Here is an 18069-nt window from a genome sequence, read left to right as displayed (position 1 = left end):
AGCATGCAAGTATTGGGAGAGAGAGGCAGAGGGAGAGGAAGAAGAGAATCTCCAGCAGACTCCCTGCTGAGCATGGAGCCCCACATGGGGCATGATCTTACAACCCTGAGATCACGACCCAAGTGGAAATCCAGAGTTGGATGCTTAATCAACTGAGCCACCCAGGCACCCCTACTCAGCATAATATTCTCAAGGTCCATCCATGTTATCACAAGTGGCAAGATTTCATTCTTTTTTATGGTTGGATAATACTCTGTGTGAATGTGTATGTGTGAGTGTGTGTGTGTGTGTGTGTGTGTGTGTACCCCACATCTTTATCCATTCATCCATCAGTAGACCCTTAGGTTGTTTGCATATCTTGGCTATTGTGAATAATGCTGCAGTGAAGATAAACGTGCATATATCTTTTCAATTTAATGTTTTCAATTTCTTCAGATAAATACCCAGAAGTGGATTTCCTAGATCATATGGTAGTTCTACTTTTGTTTTGTTTGAGAAGCCACCATACTGTTTTCCATAGTAGCTGTAGCAATTTACAATCCCATCAACAATGTATGAGGATTACCTTTTCTCCATATCATTGCCAACCATTGTTATTTTGTCTTTTTGATACTAGCCATTCAGACTGGTGTGGAGGATAGAAATGGAAGAGTCAATTTTAGAGTCAGAGAAAGAACTGATTGGCCATTGCTGTCTCTGAAGATGGAAGGAGGTGACTTTTAGAAGCTGGACAAGCCAAGAAAATGATTCCTCCCCAGATCCTCCAAAAGGAACATAGTCCTGTTGATACTTTGATTTTAACCCAGAGAAAACCTGTTTGCACCTCTTGCTGCCAGAATTGTAAAACACATAATAAATATATGTTGTTTTAAGCCACCAAGTTTGTAGTAATTTGTTACAGCAGCCATAAGGTATGAATACAGTGTTTTATAAAATCGTATGACCATAGAATACCTAATATCTCCTAGATCTTGTATCCAAATTTGGGATAAAATTTTGGAAGAATGATAGTCTCAGCCCTTCTTCATTCTCTAAATTAGCCCTATCCAATAGAGCTTTCTGCACTGATGGACATGGTTTATATCTGTGCTATGGTAACCACTAACTATAGGTAGTTACTGAGCACCTGCCTTGTGGTTGGTGCAACTGAGAAAGTGAAATTTAAATTTTATTTTATCTTAATTAATTTAAATTTAAATACCTACATGTAACTACTGGCTAATGTACTAGACAATACAGCTTTAGATCAAAGTTTTCAGATTCAGTTGCCTATATAGGCCATTGTATATAAAAATGAGAAGCTTACCAAATATAAATAAGATAACAGTGAAAGACTTATGATGAATAGCATTGACTCTTGGTCTCAATGTTCCAGAGATTGACAATGGAGTGGAAGAAGGGTGCTCTTCAGAGCGTGTGCCTTGGCCGGTAAGGGAGAGAGCTACTCTGTTCCTGCCAGTTATAGCAATGAGGAAACAGATACTTATTATCAGAGAAAATTTTTCAAGAGAAGCTAGGAATTTGGGTTTTTATCTTAACTACTCAGATCCCTCAAGTTTCAGATAAAGGCAAACATACCTATGGGGCACATCAGCCTGTAGACTTAGTTTAGATGCCCTGAACAAGAACGATGCAGAAAGTTTTCCTTTATTTTAATTCTGAGGCCCTGGCCTAAGGAAGAGATGTGAATATCAGCTGTTGAGTATTGTTGTACAGACTGGGGCACTGCACAGGGACACACATATTGTGAGTCATCATTGACATTGCACAAATGAAGGATGCATGCAATTATTCAGATAATTTTTTGGCAAATAGTGGTATTTTGTTCTAAGAAAGTCAGCACATTATGACAATTTTCCAATAGATGGAAATAAATTGCCTTGAAGACGAGAATTTTTTGTTTGTTTTTATATTGCTATATGTGGGGTAGTGGCAACTTTGATAAGGAGAGGTTCAAAGGAGAATATCTAGGACGGCTGCCTATCAGATAAAATTCAGCTTTATGAACCCACTATTTGTAAACTCTGAACTTTTTTTCTTACACATTTATTAAGAGAAAAGATCTGGGGGCGCCTGGGTGGCTCAGTTGGTAAAGTGTCTGCCTTCGGCTCAGGTCATGATCCCAGGGTCCTGGGGTCGGGTCACGTGTCAGGCTCCCTGCTCAGTGGGGAGCCTGCTTCTCCCTCTGCCTCTGCCCTTTCCCCTGCTTGTGCTCTCTCTTTCTCTCTTTCTCCCCCCGCCCAAATAAATAAATAGAATCTTAAAAAAAAAAAAAGATCTGAAACTCTCCCAGAAGGTGCCAGACCAACTTATACCAGCTGAGTATTCCTGCTATGTTCTTCCCTCAGAGAGCACTCTCTCAGAGAGCCTATCACTGCTCTTCATTGCATTGTCTTATTTACTTGATTTATCTTTATGGTCCCAGTGCCTGCTAACACAGAAACCTCACATAGAATCTGCTCCATAGATTCTTGTTGGAAGAATATTTTTTCTTTTGTATACCCAGTACAGGTATCCCTTTTTCCTTCTAGCTCTACCTGTTTTTTTCCCCCTCAATCCTTGTCTTTACCTCTCTTTGTCCCCGTTTGCCTCAGTGTCTCACTCTCTGCTTTCATCTCTCTGTCCTCACTTCTCTCACATTGTCTCTTCGTCACCTGCTGAATTGTTTCTGTCTCCCTCTCATTCACTTTCCTTTTTCTTTTTTCTTTTCTTTTCTTTTCTCCTCTCTCACTTCTCACTCTGCTCACTGTTCCCTTAAGTGGGGATTTGGTATCCAAAAATTGAGACAGCAAAAGATGTGACACATCAAACTTAATTTCCCAATTATTTCTTTATCAGGAAGTTTCAGGCTTTTCTTCTTTCCAAGATGTGGAAACGTGCTTGAGAATGAGTGACAGGTGCTTTCAAATATGAAAATCTTTCTCAAAAGCATCAGGGTAAGACCACTTGAAAAGTCATTGACCTTCAGCAACTGAAGTCTCCTGGTGGCAGCTTTCCTCTTCCTTTTCTCTCTTTCTTTTTTTTTAGATTTATTTATTTATTTATTTGACAGATAGAGACACAGCGAGAGAGGGAACACAAGCAGGGGGAGTGGGAGAGGGAGAAGCAGGCTTCCCGCCGAGCAGGGAGCCCGATGTGGGGCTCGATCCCAGGACTCTGGGACCATGATCTGAGCCGAAGGCAGATGCTTAGCGACTGAGCCACCGAGGCGCCCCTCTTTTATTTTAGAAAATAAGCTGGAAGCATCAAGGTGGAATTTTCTGCAGAAAATGAAAGTCAAACAGCTGCCTATTTTAGTTTCCATGGAGTCCACTCTTCTTGGGTCAGAAGAAGTGGTGAGCCTGGTATTCAGATATGTGATTTGCAAATACTTTCTCCCATTCCGTAGGTTGCCTTTTAGTTTTGTTGATTGTTTCCTTCACTGTGCAGAAGCTTTTTATTTTGATGTAGTCCCAATAGTTTATTTTTGCTTTTGTTTCCCTTGCCTCAGGAGACATATCCAGAAAAATGTTTGTTATGGCTGATGTCAGAGACATTCTGCTTGTTCTCTCTTCTAGGATTTTTATGGTTTTAGGTCTCATATTTAAGTCCTTAATCCATTTTGAGTTTATTTTTGTGTATGGAGGACTTTTTTTTTTTAATAAAACTTTTCTTTGACTTACATTTGATTGAGCAAAGTTGGAGATTCAGTAGATAATTACATATGCTCTCCCTTGCTCTTTCTGCTTCAACCTCACTGGCCTTTTTTATTCTCTTGAATTCCTCACATTTCTTCCTGCTCTTTCTTTTTCATAGAATGCTCCTTATTATCCTCTTCAACTACTTCACTTCTGCTTGTCCCTCAGTTCTCCCTAGATGTCATTGCCTTTGGGAAACCATCACTGATTTTCTGACTATCATTACATTACAATGGTCTTCCAAATATGGGATTTCACCCATATGGGAAATACACCTCTCCTTCATATATTTGTCCTGGTTGTTATTTAATATTTCTTTCTGTAATTATTTGATAAATATCTGTCTCTTCTACTAGTCTATATGCTCCAGAGATACAGGGGCTGATTTGGGTTACTTTCATCTGGTGTTTGGCAGTGAGCTTAGTACATGGTATACGTTCAGTAAATATTTGTTAAGTGAGTAAATGGATGAATAAAAAACAGGACCAGAGCTGCCATCTCATGTCCCCACATGTGTGCACCTAACCTCAGCTGGTCCACCTGAGAACTCCTGAACACCAGCACTAGTCCCCCTCATGGTCTCATTTCTGCTCCAACATGATAAAAGAAACTGTCAGGAACCAGGAGAAACTCACCAAACTGCAAGTTCAAGTGCACACTGGTGGGAAAGGAACTGCTCATGGAAAGAAGGTGGTCCATAGAACGGCTACAGCAGATGATAAAAAACTTCAGTTCTCCTTAAAGAAGTTAGGGGTAAACAGTATCTCTGGTATTGAAGAAGTGAATATGTTCACAAACCAAGGAACAGTGATCCACTTTACCTAAACCCACCTTTACCTAAATCCTAAACTTCAGGCATCGCTGGCTGCGAACACTTTCACTGTTACAGGCCATGCTGAGACAAAGCAGCTGACAGAAATGCTAGTATCTTAAACCAACTTGGTGCAGACAGTCTGATTAGTTTAAGAAGACTGGCTAAAGCTTTGCCCAAACAATCTGTGGATAGAAAAGCACCCCTTGCTACTGGAGAGGATGATGATGATGAAGTTCCTAATCTTGTGGAGAATTTTGATGAGGCTTCCAAGAATGAAGCAAACTGAATTGAGTCAGCTTCTGAAGAAGATAAAACTTGAAGAAGTTACTGGGAGCTGCTATTTTATATTATGACTGCTTTTCAAGATTTTATTCATGGATCTGATAAAATCTAGATCTCTAATATTTTTAAGCCCAAGCCCCTTGGACACTGCAGCTCTATTCAGTTTTTGCTTATACACAATTCATTCTTTGCAGCCAATTAAGCTGAAGAAGCCTGGGAATAAAGTTTGAAACAAGGTTGATAACGTTCTTTGCCTAGGAAAAAAAGAAAAACAGGACCACAGCCCTGCAGTGTCATTATAGTGAATCAACTTAGCCAGGATCTTTGTTTGTTATTATTTAATAATCACAAGGGACAACATAGCAAGTAGGTGCAGACCAGTCAGGCCCAGAAATAGAGACATCCTTGCAGTGTACACTCCAAGGACCATTACAGGTTAACTCTCTGGGAGGCAAAGGAAAGGGAGAGGCTCACAAAAAGAAAGGTCAATGGCTCTGGTGAAACCAACTGAATTCCTACTCAATCAATTCATATTGCTTGCAAATAAGAAATCTTGCCCTATGAAGTGTGACAGAAAAAGCTAGGAAACGGCTCTGTCTAGTGGACTCCCTGAACAAACACCAGTCAAACCAAATGCTGTGTCCTGCAATAGCCAGAGGTGGGAAAGTGGGGATGCTTTTGGCAGATCAGCAAAACCTCAACATGCAGAAATGCCATTCTTTTGGAGATAAGTCTTCATGAGACCCACTAGATTGCTGGTGTCACAAAACTCCTGCTTTCCAAAGTTTAAAGGGATAATCTAATTCCGTGGGGGCAATTTTACCCCCCAGGGGACATTTGGCAATGTCTAGAGATATTTTTGATGTGACAACTAAGGAAGAGGGTTGCTGCTGGCATCTAATGAGTAGAGGACAAGGATGTTGCAGAACATCCTATACCACACAGGAAAGCCCCCCCGACAGAGAATTATCTAACCAAAATTATCTAGTCAGTGTGTCACTATTGAGAAATTCTGGTCTAAATAATGTGACTGAAACTCTCTTGCTTCTTAGGAAAGTTTTGTATTGGAAAAAAAATCTTGTATTAGAAAATGTTACCTTCATACTTTGAGGTAGTATATAGAACTGCATTGTCCAGGAGAGTAGAAACTAGCTACTGAGCACTTGAAATATGACTAGTCTGAATATGAGATATTCGTATGTGAAATACATATTGGATTTCTTAGTATGAAAAAATATATAATATCTCATAATAACTTAAAATTATTCTTTCCATGTTGAAATTATAATTTTGAAATATTGAATAAAATAAAATAAATTATTAAAATTAATTCCACCTGTTTCATTTTACATTTTTTTCATATGAATTACTAGAAAATTTAAGTTACATATGTGGCTCATCTCATATTTCCATTGGACAGCCCTGGCCTAGAAAAAGAGAAGCTAGTGAATTAGAGATTTTGGACAGAAGATATTCTCATTGGAAAAGAACAAAAGCTAAAAGAAATAATATTTCATTTATTCTTTAATTTCTGCACCCAGGAGACATTTTTTTAAAGTAGGTTCCATGCCCAGTGTGGAGCCCGATATGGGGCTTGAAATGATGACCCTGAGATCAAGCCCTGAGCTGAGATCAACAGTCAGATGCTTAACTGATTGAGCCACCCAGGCACCCCCAGTAGACATTTTTGAACACATGCTATGTGCTAATTATTTGGCATATTAAAGATCCACATCTCGGGGCTCCTGGGTGTCTCAGTTGGTTAAGCGACTGCCTTCGGCTCAGGTCATAATCCCAGGGTCGTGGGATCTAGCCCTGCATCGGGCTTCCTGCTCGGGGAGAAGCCTGTTTCTCCCTCTCCCACTCCCCCTGCTTGTGTTCCCTCTCTCGCTGTCTCTCTCTCTCTGTCAATTAAATAAGTAAATAAAGTCTTAAAAAAAAATCAACATCTCTTCCTTTGTGAAGAAATCATAGTCTATTAAAGAAGTCAGAGAGTTAATAAAAGGGATTGCAGAAAAATTGTATATTACTGTGTATATATAGAGAAAAGTGTGATTAGCTACCTAGATGAGTCAGGGAACATAAAGAGGTGATGAAGTTTCATTAAGATCTGTCCTTTGACATCTTTGAATATTATCTGACTATTCCCTATCCTGGGACTTATCACCTGGAATGTGATCTTTACCTCTCTCTGCTAACTAACACCCTGCCTAACTTGAGCTGAATGACTGAACCCTCATGGGACCACTGTAGCCCAAAGAGATGCCTTGTGATTTTGAACTTCTAAAGGTGTTGATTTGTTTGATCTCAATAGGTACTTCGTAATATAGTTCTTCCCAAGGCTCTCTTGTCCTATCTCCTGTAAAGTACACAAAATACTGAAACAGAGGTACACAAATATGCTTATTAAATGCAAGAATGACAATTCCAAAGGTCTCATTTAAGTTAAGTCCTGCTTATAATTCTTTCTTGGATTGTAGGACAACGTAGTAGCACACAGACTCTGTATTAATTTCTTTACTAAATGATCTAACTGTGCACTCTGTTCACTTGGGTCCTTTGCCCTTCATGTTCCCTTTGCACTTTTCCACACTGCTCTTTGCATAGATAACTTCTTTAGCCTTTAGGTTTCAGTTTCAATACCATTTCCTCTGGTAATTGCCACCCTACAAGATTATGTGCTCCTTCTCCTAAAGCACTGTCTCCTGAGAGAGTCCTTCTCACAGTGTACTTTAATGCTGGTTCAGTGTTCCATCTTCTTCATTAGACTGTGAGCTCTCAGTGTCTATTTCTATATTTCATTTGCTCACTGTTATGTCCTTAGAATTCAGCCCCAAATGTGACTCATAGTATGCCTTAGATTGGGCTCCCCAGAAGCAGTTACCAGGGTGAGGATTTGTGTGCAGATGATTTTATTAGAAAGGGTTCCCAGGAGAAAGAGAATTGGTGTCGGAGGTGGGGGTGTGGGGGTGGGGGAAAAGACAGGGAAAAAGCAGAAGCCCAGCAAGGGTATAATTTCAGGTGATGTCCCACTTGATGAGGGGATGAAGTAAGCCTCATCCTGATCCCCATGAGAGCTCTGGAATCTTACATCTCCTATTTTTCTCAGCCCAAGCCAGGAGTTAGCTTTCCACTAGTCAATCATTGGAAATGACCACTCTTGGGGGACATAAGCTCTTAGGCCCTTCTGGTTCTCTGCCCTAGCAGGGAAAGCAGGCAAAGTGACTCTCATAGCCCAAGGAAGTTTTATGAAGAGGGTAGCAGGGGCAGGCCATTAAAAGCAAAAGCACAGATGTTGGAGTAGGGGTGCACAGAAAATGTAAAGGGAATCTGAGAGATCCAGATGAAGCAGAGACAAAGTCTGCTACATAGTAAAAAAAAAAAAAAAAAAGTCACTAGATGGATAATTTAAAAATCCTCTTTCAGATTGACTGGCAACAGCACAATTAATCCAAACCAAGCAGTTATGTGGATATTTATACTTACTATAATTGACAAAAGTAGCAAATATGGGATTGTGCCTTGCTAATTTTGGAACTGAAGAAATTTGTATATCATTTTATATAAAATGAGTGATCAGCAATTGATTGATCTACCAGATTACAGTTTTAAGAAAAGCTTGGATGAACATATTAATTATGAATCTACAATATGTTTTTGAGGGAGAAGTTAGGATCTTTTAAAAACATTTGTCTAGTAGTTTAGCTGATTTTAAAGAAAGAAGCTACGATGTTCATCTACAGACCTTCTCTTGATACTACAGTTATAGAACTATTTTCTTTGCCAAACCAGTAGCTGAGCCCATTATGGTTTAATTTATAGATATGACCAGTGTAGAAAATAACCCAGTATGGCAATACTCATAATTAAGCCAATTGTAAAAAAAAAAAATAAGTAAAATGACATGGCATCTTACTCTGATCTCAGAGCTAAATAGAAAAACTTCCTGAATGAAATCTTTGATCAGTATTTTTAATTTTATACAGCAATTGTAATGCTTCCCTTGAATTTATGTTATGGTGCTGTACCTGGTAGAGGGATCATTATGCATCATGAAAACAGTTCGGTCTCACTAAGATGCTTCTGATGGAGGTTTACACTCCCAGAGTTTGTCTTTAAACCTGAGTGCATAGCAAAATATAAATCATATGGTGTTTACTACAGAAAAATTTGTAAGAGAGTGATCAATGTAGTGGAGATTGTACAATGAATGATTTCAGATCAAGTACATGATTCTTCCTGTAGCAGGAATCTTATTTTTAGTACTTTTCACAGATACCAGCACTGTGCATGATTATTTAGAGCTGTCCTGACTCTAACTTCTCATTTTATTGCTTTACCGAAGTAAACTCTTTTTGGAAAATGGAATTTAAAATTGGGATAAATTAAGGAGAAAGTAATTCCATCTGGAAGGAATCACCAACATCACCTCAGATTTTGCCTTTGCCTTTCTACTTCCTTGTTAATGAGCAAATAAACTACTTTATCAGAAGAGTGTTGGAGAACGCATATTAATATATATTCCCTGTTTTCTGCAATGTTCCATTAATATGGTTCTGGAGAAACATGGCCTACAATAAAACAGGAACATTTACTCACTCCAGGTAAAACTAATGTTATAGTCTTTAGACTGCATGCAGGAAAAGAATTAGAGAAATGGAAAGGAGTTCTGGGTTATCCACTTTGAAAACATCAGAGAGAGATGGATATCAAATTTAAACAGCAGTTGAGAGCCATAGAAATTATTGATAACTTTCCATATATGTTACTAAGATTTCTGGAGGAAGAGAAGGGAAAGAATTTTGAAGAAACAGGATTTGAAACCCTAGTGGCAGTAACAAAGGCAGAGTACTCAGGATGGAAGGGCACTGTAAAAAGGGGCTGGAATAAAAACACCTACCCATACTTGGTATTGAAACAGCAGAACACCAAGAGAAAAAGAGATTCTTCTTCTTTCCTTCTCCTTCTCCTTCTCCTTCTCCTTCTCCTTCTCCTTCTCCTTCTTCTTCTTCCTTCTCCTTCTTCTTCTTGTTTCAGGTATAGTGTTCAATGATTCATCAGTTACATATAAGAAAAGGAGATTCTTAAAAGTTACCACAGAGAAAGGATAGACTACCTAGAATGTCAATTAATGAGACAGCTGACTTCCATTAACAAGAGATGCCAAAAACAATGATGGAATCTCTTCAAAATAGTGAGGGAAAATATCTGATGACTTACACTTTTATATCCAGCTAGATTATCATGAAAGAGGGAGGAGAACTTAAGATAGACATTTTAGACATACAACCCTAGGAGAGTTTTCCAGCCATAGTCTCTCGCTGAAAGAAATATTAAATTGTTTTCTTTAACAAGAAGAATGTTAAACCCTGAGGAGAGTGAGATACAAGAAATTAAATATATGAGCATAGAAATTAAATATGAAATTTTGATAGTAGTAATTAACTATTGGATATAAAAACAATGCAGAACAAATATTATGTATGAATAAAAAGGAAAAGAGTAATATTCTGGGAAGCAATGACAACAGGGGGCACATTGTTTTGTGGAAAATTAAAGGGTGTTAAGATCAGCATCATTTTCAAAAGGAAGAAAGGAATCTTGAACAGCTTCAAACTTAGGAAAACAAAGAACCAAATTAAATATGTTAAACAATTTAAGAGTAACCTCAACTTTTCTCCAGCAGAGGGAGAAAAGAAGGAAATATCCAAACATTTATTAATATAACAATAAATTAAATTATTATTTAATAATAAATTAAATTAAATTAAATTAAATGGCACAAAACAGAAAGTAGGTGAAAAATAAGATGGTAAAAAGAGAGTAGCTTACAACACAATACCCACTGATTCCTCTGGTGACAGCCTTAATCCTTCTCAGTTTTGCCTATAAGGTATAGGAATAAGAACACGTGATTTCACATACCAGCATGTTTTTAATCATCTTGGTAGCTCTTTCTGATTCTTGTCTCCGGGCTAGAAAATGCTCTATGCTCTAGTATCTCTCTATGGTCCTACTCAAAAATGCACTGTCAATCTTTATTCCTCAGTGGAATCTGAAATTAAGACTAAAGGATGTGGTAGAGGCCTCATATTTTCTTTCATCTACTTTTCTTTTCCATCTCCACCTCTCCCCCTGGGATCTGCAATCAGTTTCCCAGGAAAGCAGTACCAATTAAACATCCTAAGGGAGCATATTCTTTGAACTGCAAATCAGGTCACATGATCCATCCGATAAGTACTGGTTCCTATTGGTAATATGGAATCACGTATTCTTACTAGAGGTGAAAACAGAGCAATATTGGGCTTATGGTCCTCATAAACTACAGGAAGAAAATAAAAGTATATTAACTTGTTAATATGAGAGAAAGATAAAACATACCTGATTTTCTAGATGATCAATAAATTTGTGAACCTTGAACATCCAGTTATCCAGCCCATTGCTCTAGCTACTCTAGAGACATATTTACCTATATATATGACTTTCATCTCATCATACTATTTGATATCATAAGACTTGATTGAAAAAGTTAATATCCTCTTTTCAAACTAGCAAAATTTTAATTTATTACATTTTACTGATTATGAGATTAGTTATATTTTGGGGAAAAATATGGATAGAACAGAAAAGATTAAAAAACATACTATTTGAGACAACCACTATTAAAATTTTGGAATATTTTTTCTTTCAGTCTTTTATTTAAGTTCTTGAAAAAATGTTGGTTCTCACTTTTCTTAAAAAAATAATCTTTAGTGGGTTTCTGCATTATATTTGGAATTCTCAATGACAAGCATATGGCAAGCACTCAGTGAATGGTTGGTTGGATGGCTGGATGGATGGATAGATGCATACATGCATGCATAAATAAACAAATGGAGTCATGAATAAATGAGTAGAATGTGACTGCAGTTCACTGGGGAATAATCATGTATTCAAATTTGGGCATAAATCACAGAGACCCTGGTGCACAAGGATGAAACAGAATAAATTATGAGGGTGGATTATGGGTGGAGTAATCTAAATGCCAAGAAATAACAGCCCATTTTACTCTGAAAATGACCGCCACCAATCCCAAATACAGAATTCATACTTAAGGAAAAAAATGGAGTGATTTTCAAATGAGTACTAATGTCATCTTTATGCACCTCAGCCTATGGAATTAATTACACGTGACCTATAAGGGAAATGTACCTATAATTAGAGTTTCCCCATTCTGTGGTATTACTGTTCATTTTACATTATAAAAGGACACCATTGCACATAATATAAAAGATACTTGAATTAAGCTGGTCTTAGATTCTTCTCAACTCCCCCCAGCTTCATTGAGATATAATTAACATATAACATTGTGTAAATTTACTATATTCAACATAATGATTTGAAATATGTATATGTTACATAATTATTATCACAATAAGTTTAGTTAATATATTAGTAACATAATTACTTTTTTTGGTACATGATGTGAGAACTTTTAATTCTTACTCTCAGCACTTCCAAGTATACAATACAGTATTGCTAACTATAGTCACACTACAGTCATGATAATGTAATAGTATACATTACATCCTCAGAATTTATTCATCTTATAACTGGAAGTTTGTACCCTTTGACCATCTTTACTCATTTCTACCCCACCCACACCTTCCCAACCCTGGCAACCAACAATCTGTTCTCTGTTTTTATGAGTGTGCTTTTTAGATTCCACATATAAGTGAGATTATGCAGTATTTGTCTTTCCGTTATTTATTTCACTTGGAAAGCCCTCAACCTTTCATCCATGTTGTTGCAAATGACAGGATTTCCTTTTTTATGACTGAATCTATTCCACTGTATACATATAGCATATATTCTTTGTTTATGCATCTGTTGATGGACACTTACGTTGTTTCTGTCTTGGCCATTGTAAATGCTGCAATGAACATGGGGGTGAAGATATTTCTTTGAGATAGTAATTTCATTTCCTCTGAATACATACTCAGAAGTGGGGTTGCTGGATCATATGGTAGTTCTATTTTTAACTTTCTGAGAAAGCTCCATACTGTTTTCCATCGTGGCTGCACCATTCTTACACAGAGTGCACAGATGTTTCTTTTTCTACACTTCCTTGCCTATACTTATTTTTTGTCTTTTTGATAATAACCATTCTAATCAGTTTAAGGTTATATCTCATTGTGATTTTGATTTGAGGATTTCCCTGATTGTGATTAATAATGTTGAACACCTTTTTATGTACCTGTTGGCCATTTGAATATCTTGTTTGAAAAAGATGTCTACTCAGTTCCTTTGCCCATTTTTAAAACAGATTATTTGTTTTTTTGCTATTGAGTTGCCTAAGTTTCTTCTATAAAATGGATATTAATCCCTGATCATATATGTGCTATTTTCTCCCATTACATAAGTTGTCTTTTCATTTTCATTATATATATATATATATATATATATATATATGGTATGCAGAACCTTTTTAGTTTGATGTATTCCCACTTGTATATTTTTGCTTTAGTTATTTGGTCTTTTGGTGTCACATCCAAAAAATCATTGTCATAACAAATGTAAAGTTGCTTTCCCTATATGTTTTCTACTAGGAGTTTTATTGTTTCAGGTCTTCCAGTAAGTATTTAATCTATTTAAGTTACTGAGAGCTGGACTTTTTTCTATTGATTTCTTCTTTGACTCATTGGTTGTTTAGGAATGTGTTATTTAATTTCTATAAATCCATGTATTTGTGAAATTTCCAGCTCTCCTCCTGGTATTGACATTTAGTGTCACATCACTGTAGCCAGAAAGAGCTACCAAGATGATTAAAAACATGCTGGTATGTGAAATCACGTGTTCTTATTCCTATACCTTATAGGCAAAACTGAGAAGGATTAAGGCTGTCACCAGAGGAATCAGTGGGTATTGTGTTGTAAGCTACTCTCTTTTTACCATCTTATTTTTCACCTACTTTCTGTTTTGTGCCATTTAATTTAATTTAATTTAATTTATTATTAAATAATAATTTAATTTATTGTTATATTAATAAATGTTTGGATATTTCCTTCTTTTCTCCCTCTGCTGGAGAAAAGTTGAGGTTACTCTTAAATTGTTTAACATATTTAATTTGGTTCTTTGTTTTCCTAAGTTTGAAGCTGTTCAAGATTCCTTTCTTCCTTTTGAAAATGATGCTGATCTTAACACCCTTTAATTTTCCACAAAACAATGTGCCCCCTGTTGTCATTGCTTCCCAGAATATTACTCTTTTCCTTTTTATTCATACATAATATTTGTTCTGCATTGTTTTTATATCCAATAGTTAATTACTACTATCAAAATTTCATATTTAATTTCTATGCTCATATATTTAATTTCTTGTATCTCACTCTCCTCAGGGTTTAACATTCTTCTTGTTAAAGAAAACATGTGAGGGTTTCCTTGTATGTGACCTGTCACTTTTCTTTTGCTGCTTTCATAATTCCTTGTCTTTGACTTTTGACAATTTAATTGTAATGTATCATAGTGTAGCCCTTTTTGGACTCAACCTATTTGGGGTCTTTTGGGTCTCCTGAATCTGGATGTCCATCTATCTCCCCAGTGTTTGGGAAGTTTTCAGCCATTATTACTTTAATAAACTTTTTGTCCCTTTCTCTTTCTCTTCTCCTTTATGCTAGATAGTTAGCTAAGGACCTAGAACACGACTGGGAAATCTTAACAAATGTGATTGAATAAATGAGTAGCTCTAGTATTATGCCATAGACCTCCTTCCTCCCTATTGTTATTTCCATTAGAAATAAAATTATAAGAAGACATCTTGTCATCAATATTTCTGATGACATATATTGCATGTAGGTGATATCACTGTTAAATAAATCAAAATTGAAATTGATCATAAGATATTAGACTCTGGACCAAAGTGATCCATATGAAATTTAATTTTGAAAACTTTTTTTGGAGTAAAATATCAACAATACAGTACAATACAAAGATGTGTGAGGGTAGACTTGACAATAATTCATGTAAAAAACATGAATTATATAAGACATCTGGTTAACACAAACTAATAATATGCTTAGATTGCTGAAAAAGCAAATATGGTCTTAGGAATTAGAAATATATTACATTAGAAAGTTTACCTAAGACTCATTTGTTTCAACTGAAAGAGAAATATCTGAATTGCTGATGATGTCCAGTCTGAAATGCAAGACTGCCTCCTGAGGCAGTGAGCCATGTGCCACTGGTAGTATTCAATGCAATCCTGGAAGTTCATCTAAGGATTAAATTCATTTAGTAGGAAGGTTGAACTAGGTGATCTAAATTACAATTTTAAGTTTCTAAAATTTAAGTGGAAATTCCTTGAACTTCAGTTTATGCAGTTTATGTTATCTGTAAAATGAGAGGGTTTTCAGAGCAATTAAGGTATAGCTACATAAACTTTTGTGCAAAAATATTGAACATGTTTAGGCAAGTTTAAAATGACTAAAATCCATGGTTTATCACAACTAAAGATTTTCTAGATTATGCTGTTATTTTAATTTTTATTCTCATTTAATTAATGTACTGTTTTTTTTTTAGATTTTATTTATTTATTCATGAGAGACAGACAGAGAGAGAGAGAGAGAGAGAGAGGCAGAGGGAGAAGCAGGCTCCCAAGGAGCAGGGAGCCCTATGCGGGACTCGATCCCAGGATCCTGGGATCATGACCTGAGCCGAAGGCAGACACTTAACCATCTGAGCCACCCAGGCGCCCCTAATGTACTGTTTTTGGAACTTTATACAGAATGACATGGAATTTGTCAGAATGACTCACACAGTTCTTTTGTTTCAAAAGAGGGAAAAAAATTTTTATTTTATTTTTTTCTCCAATTTGAGAATTTGGGTTTCCTTATACCATCAGACAACTAAGAACCCCAGTTTTCCAGTCCTCAGCTAGATCTTGAAAGGAAAACTAAAACTGAAGACATCAGGCCCTTCTAAAAAGGATTTTTCAGACTGGCCCCACTAAATAGACCTGGAATTCTTTAGAACAGGAGTTCTCAAAATATGGCCCATGAGCTGCTGGGGTACTCCAGGCCCTTTCAGGAAGTCAGTGAGGTCAAAATTATTTTTGTAATAATATAAGACAATATTTGCCTTTTGTATTGTATTGATATTATGCTGACAGTACAAAAGCTGTGGCTTATAAAACTAAGTATAAATCAAGGCAATTCCACCCAACTGTATTAGTAATCATGTATTCTTAATTGCTACACACACAAATGTCAATTTTAGTTATGAGTGTCCTTTATGAAGCAGTAAAACTGTTAATCTTATTAAATCACCCTAGAGTATACTTTTTAAATATTTGGAGTGATATAATGGGAAGTATGCATAAAGCATTTGTGTGCTTTGAGTTTAAAGCTGTCCACAGATGAATGGATAAAGATGTGGTGTATATATATACAATGGAATATTACTCAGCCATAAAAAAATGAAATTTTGCCATTTGCAATGATGTGGATGGAACTAGAAGGTATTATGCTAAGTGAAATAAGTCAATCAGAGAAAGACAATTATATGATTTCACTCATATGTGGAACTTAAGAAACAAAACAGGATCATAGGGAAGGGAAGGGAAAAATAAAATAAGATGAAATCAGAGAGTGAGGCAAACCGTAAGAAACTCTTAATTCTAGGAAACAAACTGAGGGTTGCCAGAGGGGAGATGGGTGAGGGGATGGGGTAACTGGGTGATGGGCATTAAGAAGGGCATGTGATGTAATGAGCACTCGTTGTTAAATGCAACTGATGAATCCCTGAACTCTACCTCTAAAATTAATAATACACTGTATATTAATTAATTGAATTAAAATAAAATAATTTTTTTTAAAAAGAAAGAAGAAAAAAATGAAAAAAGAAGTTCCATTTTTACTTGAAAAATCTATTAGACAAAATGTGGTTATTTAGACTTGAGTATTTGCGAATGTTTTCTCAAAAATAAATGAAGTAAGCTGTCACTTAAGTTTTCAAGTGAAAATTAGAATTTTAGAAAACTTGCCTCATGTATGTGATCTTGACATTTTCCAAAAGGCTTTTATGATGAGATCAGTGGTGATATTAACAAATATTATTTTTTGATATTGTATAATAAAATGTGTCAACATCTTGAACATCTGCATAGCTCAGTGAACTGGTATCTTCCAAATGACCATAAGGTTACAAAATCACTCATGTTAAAAGATCCATTCAGAGTACAAGAAACACCAACAGAGCTTAATGTCATAGAGTATGCAAAGTTCACTGAGATTGTTTCTGATTCCTTACTGTAACTTCCCTTTCAGTAAGTACCTCTTGTTGAGTTTTGACATAGCATCAAATAAGAAAATCCACAAATATCTGAAAAGGCTATTAAAATATTCCTCTCTTTCCAACTGCATACTTTTGAAAGGGTTAATTTTCTTCATATACTTCAGTCCAAAAAATGCATAGCATTTGACTGAATGCAGAAGCTGATTAAGAATTCAGCTGTGTCCTCTAAGGCTGGACATTAAAGGGATGTGAAAAAGTGTACATGCTACTCTTCTTCATTTTTTGTTTGTTTTGGGAAATACAGTTATTTTTTCATGAAATATGCTAATTATGCCAACTAATAAATGCATTTTTAAATAAATTTATAAATATTTCCAATATTTCTGTTTTAATTTCTAATACTATAAATATTGATAGGTATAACCCACATAGACAAAAGTTTTGGATATCCTTGATAATTTTAAGTGTAAAGAAGTTAAGAATACACTGGGGCTGCAAAAGGACAATTCTACCGACCTCCTTTTTTAGAATTGACTCAATTTGCCATGACATGCCCTTTCCTTGACTTTGTTCGTGGCCTTAAAAAAAGTTGCTAAAGTTGAGGTCTTGATCAATGTAAAAGCTTCACTAAGTTTTCTGCAAATCCATGAACTTCACTGCCCTAAGTAAATCCCCTTTGGGAAATTACAGCTTGTGCGATTCAAAGTCCTCTCAGCCTTTCTTGGACGTGAAATAGTTCATTTCAGTGGTTGCATTTCGTATGGTGGGAAATGATCCCTACATCAGACCCCTGCTGTGGGAGCCATTATCAACCTGGAAATGGAAAACAAAGCCAAAAATAGGGTACAAATGTGACCTACCAAGAAAAAAATTACATGAAAACTCAAACTTGAATTATTAAGGGATAGCTGTCTTTAGAAAGACCTAAATTTAAAATGAATACATACAGATCTCCTTTAGTACATATTTTTCTCTGGGCAGGTAAATGCTTGCGTTCTGCTCAATTATTAAGTAGAGAATCTTAAACCT

At 36.1% G+C, this 18069-nt stretch overlaps 1 pseudogene; it reads left to right on the top strand.

The window, feature by feature from the left end:
* The first annotated feature begins 4274 nt into the window (after positions 1-4274).
* On the top strand, positions 4275-4777 carry LOC112820202 (transcription factor BTF3 pseudogene; annotated as a pseudogene).
* The last annotated feature ends 13292 nt before the right edge of the window (positions 4778-18069 follow it).

The sequence above is a fragment of the Callorhinus ursinus genome, unplaced genomic scaffold (genome assembly GCF_003265705.2).
Source record: "Callorhinus ursinus isolate GAN/ISIS: 27379988/994484 unplaced genomic scaffold, GSC_fseal_2.0 scaffold1, whole genome shotgun sequence".
Taxonomy (NCBI): Eukaryota; Metazoa; Chordata; class Mammalia; order Carnivora; family Otariidae; genus Callorhinus; species Callorhinus ursinus.
The sequence above is the reverse complement of the archived record's forward strand: the minus strand, read 5'-3'. Positions and strand labels throughout refer to the sequence as shown.